Source organism: Sarcophilus harrisii, chromosome 4 (genome assembly GCF_902635505.1).
Source record: "Sarcophilus harrisii chromosome 4, mSarHar1.11, whole genome shotgun sequence".
In the NCBI taxonomy this organism is placed as follows: domain Eukaryota; kingdom Metazoa; phylum Chordata; class Mammalia; order Dasyuromorphia; family Dasyuridae; genus Sarcophilus; species Sarcophilus harrisii.
Window position 1 is genome coordinate 268706363 of NC_045429.1, and position 9182 is coordinate 268715544.

At 41.1% G+C, this 9182-nt stretch overlaps 1 long non-coding RNA gene across 1 annotated transcript in view; it reads right to left on the reverse strand.

Annotated features, from left to right (window-relative positions):
• The window catches only part of LOC116423187, a 60530-nt gene extending 52485 nt beyond the window's left edge, over window positions 1-8045 (reverse strand). Inside the window, exons 1-2 of the long non-coding RNA XR_004233686.1 lie at window positions 7369-8045; window positions 6386-6479 (exon numbers count right to left, since the gene is read on the reverse strand). This is a non-coding gene — a long non-coding RNA (uncharacterized LOC116423187). The remainder of the gene's footprint in view (window positions 1-6385; window positions 6480-7368) is intronic.
• Window positions 8046-9182: the final 1137 nt, after the last annotated feature.

The window sequence follows — 9182 nt, forward strand, 5'->3', positions numbered from 1 at the left end:
AAGAAAGGACAATATGTTCTCCTCAAAGATGTTTGCCCATTGTTTTACAGAATGTACAATTGAAAAGAAATTCCCCTTCAATTTCAAGATTCCCCAGATTCTCTTGTCATGTTCATTGTGTTGATTTTATCAAGGCTCAGAATATTTCAGAATATTTATTAGGTTACTAAGTATTCTCTACAGCATAAAATAAAAAGAACTTTTAAAACCACATATAAGAGGAGAAATGAGGAGCAAAGGAGGGGTGGGGAAAGCGGTGATGCAGGGGTAGATCTATAATACTTCAGAAGAGTTTGGTTCAACTTTTTGTTGTTGAGTTGTATAAAAACATTTGGACCCTTGTTTAGGATTTTCTTGGCAAATGGTTTGCCATTTTCTTCTCTACCTCATTTAAGGTTACACAACTAGCAAGTGTCTAAGGCCAGATTTGAACTCGGGAAATGAGTCTTCATTCCAAGATAATTGCCCTATCCACTGCACTACCTTCACTGCCCATCTGGTACAACTATCCACAGAATAAAAGCCAAATGAATGAAAAATGCCCAATGGACACTATTGTATGCACAACCTATACCTCTCAGCACACATATCTTGGACCAACATTCTAAATATATAACAAATTGGCTCTAGTTCTGAACAGATAGGAGAAGGAAGACAAGAAGGAGGTAGAGGGAGAAGAAAAATGATTATTTAGATCCTTGAACTGGTTAGAATCTAATAGGAGAGGAAGATGTCAATGTAAATGACTTTATCATCACAGAGTCCTGGTGATAAATCTCTACTTTGAAGTAGAGATTCTCTTCTTTAAAGTTCTACAGCTATATCATTAACAAGTTATTATCTAATGTTCCTACATTATACTCAGCAGAAGTCAGTTAGCATAAATCAGGCCATCAGATGTAGAGACTGCTCTAATCAGCAATGGATGGCAGACAGTCAACCATCTAGGATCCACTTCCTAGAGAAGAAAAGTCAGCAGCCTCATTTTAACAAATGAGGAAAGGTCAGAGAGGGAAAAATGAATGACTTATTCAAGATCTTATGGCTAATATAAATAACAGAATTAGGCTTCAAATCTAGGTTTCTCATCAAATCTAGATTTCCCAAATTCCAAATCCACTCTTTTTCTCCTTCAGAATGCTGTTTTGTTCTCCTTTCATATTACAAAGAAACTGAAGCCCAGGAAAGGGACTTCAAGATCACATAAGAATTAAGCAATTCAAATTTTAAGCCCAGAGCTTTTGAAAAGAGTAGTTATTTAAGGACAATATGCTTGCCTCTGGCCCTCCTGCTTCCAAAAAGCTGCTTCTAACCTGATGCACCATGGAAAAGAAGATCATCAAACTTATTAAAATTGTTTGTAAAGTTAGAAGAAAGAGGCCCTAAGGAAGGGATCTGAGGAATCCTTTATGAATTAAAATACTTGACCTTTAGCACATGTGCTAAATTACAGCAGTGAAACTATATCAATGCTCTTGAATAGTCGTCCATCCATCCCTCCCCTACACTGCCCTCAACCCTGAGCCCTCCTGTCTCACCCTGCCTCCCATCTAAGGAGGCTTAGGAAATTCTGGCAAGATATTGATGTTCCATTGCTGCTCTGTAGAGATTACGGCCCCATTAAGACCAGTGGAGAGGGGAGAGAGGAAGGAGGAGAAAAAAAGAGAAAGAAAAGTTTCCTTTCAAGCTTTAGATCATTTAGAGTGGATACCCCCAGTAACCTGCCAAGAACTGACTCACCCGCCTGTGAAACACTACAGGTGCACTCAGTGAGACAAAGGGGGCCTGTTCCAAACAGCCAGCTCACTCTGAGATGGACCTCCGGTGTCAGGCACAGAAAGCCTCCTGGGAAGTGGGTTTGGTACACTAGATGAACTGAGTAAGGATCAGGGAAAAGGGGAGTGAGGGGGCATGAGGGTAGAGAAAAAAAGGAAGGAATTCTCCAAACAGAGTTGGGATTTTTCACCTAAGTATTATAATTTTCATCTGAGTCGTACTTCAGATTGGGAGCTAGGAGACTTGTGGTCTTGGAACACAGACCTGCCGGGATTTGGGGCCCATTCAATTACTTGTAAGCATTTCCGCATCACACACAGGATCCTAGTGGCTAAAGCAGCGAACCAGAAATCAGGATAATTGGTATCTGGTCCAGCTTTGCCACTAACTCTTTTCTTAGATCATAAACTCTCTGGATTAGAAGGGAATTTAGGAGATGAAATGTTAGAACAGCAGCCACAGAATGTCCTTGCTAAAGATGATGTTAGAACACAAAACGTAACCTTTCAGAGTTGAATGGCATCTTAGATCATAGAATTTTAAAAGAAAGAACTTTTAGAATTAGAATTAGAATTAGAAAAGAAAGAACTGTTAGAATACTAAATATAGACTGTCAATATTCAATACACAAAATGTTAAAACTAGAGGAAGCCTTACAGATAAAATGTACCAGTATCATTTTTTTAAGGATAAGGAAGTTTTGCAGAGTTGTATATTATCATTTTGAACATTGTCTCCTTTCTGGACCTCATCAAATGAAAGAGTTGGACCAAGATGATTTCTTTATGTCCCTTCCTTGCTCTGCTATTAATGGGAGACAGGAACCAAATGCTGATATTAATAGCTGACATTTATATTTTTCTTTACTTTTATTTAATCATTACAGCAATCTGGAGAGGGAAGTAATGGAGCTATTGTTATCTTAATTTTTACAGAGGTTTACCCAAGGTCATGTTATGTCCTAACCTGACATATGTCAGGGGCCAAGGTCTAATTGTCAAGTGGGTCATATAGTTGGATGAGGGTCCTGGGGATGCTTCACCTTGAGAGGAGAAAACTTGATAGGACATAATAGTCATCTTCAAGTATCTGAAGAATGTAGATGAGAGATTAATTATAGGAGAATAGAATCAAATGGGGCTTGAGAGATCATCTATAACCAACCCCTCCTTTTACAGAAGAGGAAATTCAGGTTAAAGAGGTCAAATGACTTTTCCAAATAGTCACTTGTTTTGCTGGGACCCACAGGGCAGAACCAAAATTAATGGCCAGAATTTTTGGCTAAATATACAGGAAATTTTCCCAACAATTAGATTGGTTCAAAAGTGGAATGGGCTGCCTGGGTTGAGTAAGGATAGGACTATGGTGTATTTCCAATTCTTAGGGGTTTTTAAGTAGAACGTTAGATGACCTTGTCAGGGATGTTGTAATGGAAAGGGGTAGGAGAGTGTTCATTCAGGTAGCAGTTTGACTACCTGATGTCTGAGGTCCCTTCCAACCCTGGAATTCAAAGATTCTATAATCTTTCTTAGGAAATCCCATATCATTCTTGTCCAACATAATCTTACTCCATTTGCCCAACCTTTAAGCTCAGAGCCATATTTAGGAATATATTTATCTGAAGCAGTAACAGTTGGGGGAAAAGGAGTAGGGGTGGAAATGGATGATAGTCTGATTGCAGGTACAGTCACAACCCATTTCCCAGAGTCTGGTTTATTTCAGGGAAAGGGAAAGAAGGCATATCTTGCTTGGGCAGGGTGGTAAGGCAAAGAGTAGGGACAACAGTCTCCCGATCACCATAGAGAGAAAAGGCAATTCTCTTGATCTTCCATTGTTTCCCTGAGGAAAAGCACCAACTGCCCTGCTCTAGTTATGGCTTCACTCTAACATTCTCTTCTCTGAAGACAAAGTGCAATTAAGTCCTTTTATCCATCCTTCAGCAGAGTCCTTTTCAGTCTATTCTTTGATTCTAGAGGTCTCACTGCATACATCCACTTTTCCAAAAATGTTTATGAAAAGAATGAATTAAAGAGTCAAGATGATAGGACTTGGATTCAGGAAGGACCCCAGATTGAAATTTTGCTTCTGATATTACCTGGATGACTGAACAAACTCTCTGAGCCTCAGTTTCCTCAACTGTAAAATGGTATTGAATTAGTTTGCCCCTGCAGGACCTTCCAGCTCTAAGTCTGTGATCTACGATTGAGTCTTAGTCTCTCCCTCTATTCCATTTCAGCCATATTCCTTTTGTGGTCCTCCCCTGTTCCCTGTCCTAGTTCTGAGCTTTCCCAGGCCTCCCCTCTGCTTTTCCTTTCCTCAACCCCTGAGAGTCCTATCTATCTGCACATCCTGGTACCCAACCTGGCACTTTAATCCCACCCTCTCATACTTGGGCCAGACCTGGAAGGATATGGGGTGGGGGTGAGGATAGAGGGCTGATGGTCTTAATGAGAGTCCAGCTCCCACAGCCTCGACCAGACTAGGTCATGTCTAGACCAGGCTCCTATCAGGGGCCCCAGACGATTAGCCAATTAGTTGGAGAGATAGCGATACTCCTGGGAGCTAAGGAGGCGTAGGGGTTAGGAAAGGAGCTCTCATCAGAGTGGAGCAATTGCTTCCATCTTCAGCGCAGGTGAGAAGGGAAACTGGCAGCCTGAGAGAGGCAGAGAATAGAGGAACTTGACGACAAAAGAAAGCTTTTGCAAAGCCACATAGCCCAACTTTGTATGAAGGGCACACACTCTGTATAGGAGCCAGGGTAGGATAATGGAAAGAGCCAGTATCATCAGGCTAGCCATCCATTGCCTGTGTGACCCTACACAAGTTACCTAACAACAGTTTCCTCAGGGCTGAGAGGGCCCTTCTAGCTCTAAATATGTGGTCTCGTGACTTTGCAATAGAATTAAGCCTGAGCATGATAACAGCTGACATTTATATAATTTGGGGATTTGCAGAGTCTTTCCCATCCCAGACATCATTTGATCTTCTGCACCAATAGATGAGCTTTTGTCTTATCTTGCTGGAACCCAGGCCCTCCACATCATTTCCCATTCATCACTACTATCACCTGCTCTCTGGCCATAATCCTCATATCCATCTTAGAAGAACCTTGATTTTCCCCTCTGATGCTGCGTTTTTATCTTATCTTGCCAGGTTTATCCCAAGGCATTCTCACCTCCTGTCACCTACCTTGCTCCCAATCTACCCCTTTATTTATTTTCTTCCCCTATTAGAATCGAAGGTCTTTAAGGACAGAACCTGTCTTGCTTGTTTATCTTTACATGCTCCAATGCTTAGCACAGTGCCTGAAACACAGTAAGAACCAAAAGTTCTATCTATCTGTCTGTCTGTCTATCTATCCATCCATTATCTATCTATCTACTTCAGGGGTTCTCAAACCTTTGTTCTCAGTATCTTCATGTTGTTAAAAAAAACTATTGAGGATCTGTTCAAAGAGTTTTTGTTCACATGGCTTATATTTATAGCTATTTACTATATTAGAAATAAAAAATAATTTTCAATTTGTAGACCCCCTGAAAGGGTTTCAGAGACCCCAACAATTCTTTGGACTACACTTTGAGGACCACTGAACTAACTAATGTATCATTTAATCTATCATTTTTCTAGGGCAGCTAGGTGGTACTAGGTGGAGATAGAATCTCAGAATAGGAATCAGGAAGCCTCATCTTTATGAGTTTAAATCTGGCTTCAGATACTTACTAGCTGTGTGATTCTGGGCTAGTCCCTTAATCCTGTTTGCCTCAGTTTCCTTATCTGTAAAATGAACTTAGAGAAGAAATGGCAAACCACTCCAGTATCTTTGCCAAGAAAACCTCATAAGGGGTCGAAGAAAGTTAAATACGATTGAACAACCACATCATTTATCAATCAACATTGGAGGTTCTTAATCCTTTTTGTGCTATGAATTCTTTGGCAGTCTGGTAAAGTCAATGGATCTCTTTAAAGAATAATGTTTGTTCATGACTAATATGGAAACGTGTTTTACATGATTTCACGTCTGTAACCTATATCAAATTGCTCCTACTGTTTTAGGAGAATGTGGTGAGATGAGGAAGGGAGAGAGAAAATTTGGAACTCAAAAATTTTTTTAAATGAATGTTTAAAATTATCTCTATATGTAATTGAGGAAAAACAAAATATTATTATGTAGATTCCAAATGAGAGGAAATACTAAATTTCAGTTAGAGGTTAGTGAAAATAATTATATTTTTTTTCATCCAAGTTTATGGATTCCCCTTTAAGTAGACCTCAAATTAAGATCTCCTGCTCTTTATGAAACCTTTCCTAATCCTGCCATCAGTTAGCATCTTCCCTTCCAAATCATTTTGTATTTATTCTCATAGCATTCTATTGATATGTATTTAAATATTAACATTTTGTTTCTCCTATTAGAGTGAAAGCTCCTTGAGAGTAGAGATTATTTTATTCTTTGTATTTGTATGCTTATTGGCTGGTACAGTGACTAGTGTACAGTGAGTGCTTAATAAGTGTTTGTTGATTAATTCTCAATACCCATGTAACAATTATCACCATCCCTATTTTGAACAGATGAAGAGACTGAGCATCATGGATTGTCATGAGACCATACCTTAAACCTCTCCCCCAGACAACCCAAGCTGAAGGAACAGTCCTTTGGAAGCTGTGGTCTTCTTCATGCTCCAATCCGACATCAGAGGAAGATTCTGTGGAGAACAAGCTGGACTATATCTGGGAAATGGTCCAAGCTCCTCCCTGGAGCAAAGGCCCATGTTTTTAACATCAATATTCTTCCACTGATACTGTATGGCTTTGAGTCATGGAATAACATAGTCTCTGAAGAATTAAAATTGTGGGTCACCCAAAGGCCATAGAGAGATGAATGGTGGGAGGGAGGAGGCTGCAACATGTCATTAATAAAGGATTGAATGAGAAGAGATGTAAAAGATAGCATCAGAAAGAATCATAACGGGAAAGGAGATGGACCAGTCCTGGGGTGACACTGAATGATAGATAACAGATAGCTCCTTGTGCTCTGTTGATGTCCTACAAAGCCAAGAGATCCAGAGGAGAGCCTTTTGCATGTTGGGTGTCCCTCAGAGAACAACAGGCAATAGTACAGTAGTATGAGAAATATATACATGTATAATTTGCCCAGGATCATGCCTGGGAAGGGCAATGGGATTGAGCTTGATAATTTGGATTCCAAACTTAGGGTTCTATATCAAATTCTTATGCTTAGGGCAGGGGAGAAGTCACCAATCTACTTGCTTTTGGGGGTGGAAATGGGGTATGGAAGTAGAGAGAAGGAAGCAACACAAGGTCCTTTGACCTTGTGAGCAAATTCTAGTGGAGTGATGCAATTCATCCCATATCTTCTAGAGCAGTGGTTCTCAAATTTCTTGACCTCAGGACCCTTTTAGAATTTAATTGAAGACTTCAAAGTAATTGTGTATGGATGGCATATATGTGTGTGTATGGAGATTTATTATATTAGGGATTATACATGTATATATATATGGAGATTTATTATTTTAGGGATTATAACATTTTACTATTATGAAAATAGTTTTGACCTTGTAGACCTTCACTCACCCTCAAAGGTCCTTGGGTCTCCAAATCACATTTTAAGGACTTCTGGTCTAGAAAAACATGCAAAAACCACGAGGATGAATATAAAGATCTATATCCTCTTTGTCTGGAGTATCTGGTTGAGCCAAGATAAGAAATTAAGATATAACATTCCATGTTCTAAAGTCCCTTCTGTCTTTGACATTCTGTTCTATGTTGTAATATTCCACGTCCTAAGCTCCCTTTTGGCCCTGACATTCTATTGTCCTTGGATCTAACATCTCATGTTTTAACGTCCCTTTCAGCTTCGTGTCTAGTTCTAAAAGAACATCTTATAGGAATGAGTTTCATAACATCTAAGGTCATAAAAATTCAATGATTCTCCTGAATTATCACCTTGTGAAGTCTCTGATGTTTCAAAATTCCATCCATTGAAAACAATCAATCAAGTATTTATTAAGCATGAACTGTATGCTAAGTAAGTCTTATGTTAGGTGGTGAGAATCCAAAGACAGAAATGAAATGACAACTTACAGTTTATCAGGGAAGACAATATGTATATGTGTATGTGTGTGTTTTCATATATGTGTGTGTGTATGTATATACATATACATGTGTGTATATATATCTGAACAAAATAAATAGATACTAACTATATAATTTTGTTGGGAAGAGAGAGGCACCAGCAGCTGAGAAATTAAAAAGGATCTCATGTAGAAGACATGCTTAAGCTGAGCTTTGAAGGAAACTAGGGATTTTAGGAGGTAGAATGGAGGAGAAAGGGCACTCCAGGCATGTACAAAGGTATGGAGACAAGCTGTTGTTGCATGTGTGTGTGTGTGTGTGTGTGTGTGTGTGAGAGAGAGAGAGAGAGAGAGAGAGAGAGAGAGAGAGAGAGAGAAAGAGACAGAGAGAGACAGAGACAGAGAGAAAGAGACAGAGACAGAGAGAGAAAGAGAAACAGAGACAGAGGACAGAGAGAGACAGAGACAGAAACAGAGAGAGGGGAAGGTCCCCTTGTGAGACCACAGAGTACATGAAGGGAAAAATAAGGCTGGAGTGGTGGGCTGGAGCCAGCTGGCTCCTGACAGGTTGGGCCCTGGAAGGGAGAGAGGGGCTCATGCTCTTTGGGTGCCCTAGAGCTCTTACAAGCCATGGCAGCCGGTATCTCTGAGCTCTCCTTTAGCTGCTCTCTTTTTCAAAGATGGGGAACCAGAGAGAGCCAGCTCTTCTTCCAAGTCAGAGAGAACAGTAGGGGAGGAGCTGGGATTTGACCCCAGACCTCGTGCCTCCCACGCTCTGGTCACCAGCGCCTGCTGCCTCTGCTGATGCTGTGTCTGGTTCTCATCACGCTTCTCGAGGCCATCAGGAAACTAGAGCTTTCAGACAACCCAACAAGTCTAAGGCTCTTGGAGGGAAGAGGAGGTGAAATCTTCACCTCCCCTGGGACACATCAATGCTCTCACTCTCCCTTATATACAGACACAGGCAGGCCTCGGAGGCCCCAGGAACTGAATAAAGCAAGAGAGGGACGGCCAAGCTTTCCAGCCGGCCTGAAACGCTCAGTGTGAGCTCCCATCCCCTCCCTCTAGTCATCAGGTTACAGATCCCAGGCTGGGAGCCTGGGAACTTTAGGTCTGAGGAGGCCCCTCCCTCGGCACACATCTGGCCGCTTGGCTCGCCTCCCATCAGCTGGGCAGCAGGAGGGAGCCATGGAGGAAGATGATGGCTGAGAGGGTGCAAGGGTGGCCAGGAAGGTGGCTGGAGTGTCCAGTGTGTCCTGGGTCCTGGACACAATGAAGGAGACTCATTCCCTGCCCTTGAGAAGCCCCTCCTCT